Below are 2,612 nucleotides of genomic sequence, written 5' to 3'. Positions count from 1 at the left end.
CGGCGATAAATGAACGCAACCCCCATATGACCCAGCAACATGAACCAATGGCAAGGAGCCCAGGCGGACCCCAAACAAAAACAGGACAGGGCGAAGACAGAGCACGGATAGGTTAATCATTAAATGATAAATAATTTGTAACTGATTAGGAATTCAAAGAAAATAATAATAGGCCAACAAAGGGGACAGGAGACCGGAAGAAGGGGTTTATCAAGGAAATAAAAACTAGAGGCAATGGGGAAGATACTTACCGTAGACGAGAAAACAACAAGGGACACAAGCAAAAGTGTCACCAAAACAGCATGAAACAACATAGACATACATCTGACGAACACAGTGGGGCGCCGCCTTGGAACGGTCAGCAGCATAATAATGACTGCTGGGGAGTTTAACCGGTTAATGGTGCACCAAACCTCGCTCTTAGCCCAACCATGTTCCATAAACGATACAGTGTAAATAAAATAAATCCCGCAAGTGAAATTCTAACAGTTGTCATGGTTACAAAGGTTTAATAAGTAAACACTAAATGATCATGTAGAAACATATATAAGTAAACCCAATGACCATAACAAAAGTACTCAATGTCCTAAAGGAAGACAGAGCAACAAGAAAATCACCTACAAGGGCCGACGAAGCAAGGCAGAAGACGAACATTAAGACAATTCAGTCCCAAAGGGCTTTACGAACTATCCATCATAGAGTCTCCCACTTGGTCCGTCAGATGCAATCAAAAGAGGAAAGCGTAGTGTCCAACTGTAAAAGGGTTGAACACTAAACATGCAGTATGTCTTAAAATAGTAGGGTCATAACCTCTTAATAAAACGTGTAATGATTTTAGTAAAAACAGCAGTAAAATTACCATGACCCAAAATCTTACGAAGTTTGTAAATCACATCGCCATAAAAATCAGGCTGTCTCCCTTGTCGCAGAAGAGTTTTTAAATCACTATTGAATTTAGAAATTAAATCAAAGTTACGATTGTAAAATTTAGTAAAATATTTCCGTAATTTATGATAGCGGTAGCCCTGTTTTAGAAGCTTGCTGGTAATAAAAATATTCCGCTCGTTGAAAGCCTTGTCCTTTTTATGTTTGGGGTCCACCTGGGCTCCTTGCCATTGGTTCTTGTTGCTGGGTCATATGGGGGTTGCGTTCATTGAACGCCGCCTTTCCTTGTTGATCTTGTTTTTCATATTTTTTACATTGCTACAAGCTCTAGCGAACCTAATTAACTGAGAAACATAAACCCCGTAAGATGTTGCATGGGGTACGTCTCCATCTAAATGTGGATAATTAACTATACAAAAGTCAAAGTCATCTCTTTTATCATAGATTTTCGTGTGAAAAGAATTGTTGTTGATAGTAATATGAAGATCCAAAAATGATGTACTAAAATTTCAAGAGTTCGTTTTATTAAGTTGTAGTTCATGCGGACAAATGTCAGATACCATTTGATCAAAATAAAAATTATCTAAATTAAAAATATCATCAAGGTATCTGGAAGTATTATTAAATGCGATTGTTTATCTTCAGAGAGACTCAACATAAAGTTTCTTTCATAGCAGTACAAAAACAAATCGGCGAAGTTACAGTTGCAGGTTAATAATCTGGTGCATGGGAGGTGAAATTCTTTGGGTTTTGTACTTTGTAGGTAGATATAGAATGTTTGAATGCTGTTGTTTGACTTGTTTCTCTAGGCTGTGTTTGGTTTGTTCCTCCATGAAAATAGAGAAAAACAGAATCCCTAAAGAAAGCCCAACACGTCAAAATTTAAAATGTTGCAGGCTCGGTTTAAATCTTATCTGAGAACTCGTATGTTGTTGCTTTACTACAGCCTCGTGACCAAATACTCCCGACTCACTGTGTAAGAGGTAAAAAGAAGGATCTGGTACTCCAGATGTATGTTTCCCCTTTTCTGGTTTCCTTGGTATCAATTTACTACAACTGCTGCATTTAAAAGAGAATCCAAAATGGTAGGTCACCAGATTATTTATTTTGGCAATAGCGTTGCACCGATTCGGCGTTACGTTTACTTTATTTGCACATTCCTGCGTTACAGGATATGCACGGTGGTATAGGTATTTCTTGTAAGTCTCCATATGTCTTGGGATAATTGAGATACTGTCTCAAATTTATTTCTAGCTCTAGCCATTAATTTAGTTCTATAAATGTCTGTTTTATTTGCAGGACCATAACGCTGGGTTAACAAGTCTACTTCACAGCGGTCAGCAGTATCAAGTTCTGTTAACATGGAACGGGCATCTCCCTTTAAACTACTGGCAAGGCATAAATTCTTGGATCGGTTATCTAGTTATGCAAGACACAACATATTTGAAATGATACAAGGAACTCATTTAATCAAAGGTAGGTGGTTTAACTTTTACAAAGTTATTATTAGAACTTCTTTGTAAAGGTACATTATTGTCACCATGGTCTACGTCTGTCTGTGATTCTACTGAATTTGTATTTCTGTTTTCGAAATGGGTTTATCTTGTTTCAATACTGTTTAATTTCTGTTCAACAGTTTCTCCCATAGAAACAATAGCTTCTTACATTTGTCCTTCAATTCTTAGCATTCTAGTTTCTGTATAAGAAATATCAACAGGAGAATTAGA

This window comes from Ruditapes philippinarum, unplaced genomic scaffold (genome assembly GCF_026571515.1).
Source record: "Ruditapes philippinarum isolate M1 unplaced genomic scaffold, ASM2657151v2 ctg2221_1_1_1_1, whole genome shotgun sequence".
NCBI classification, from domain to species: Eukaryota; Metazoa; Mollusca; class Bivalvia; order Venerida; family Veneridae; genus Ruditapes; species Ruditapes philippinarum.
Note: the sequence above shows the minus strand (reverse complement) of the source record.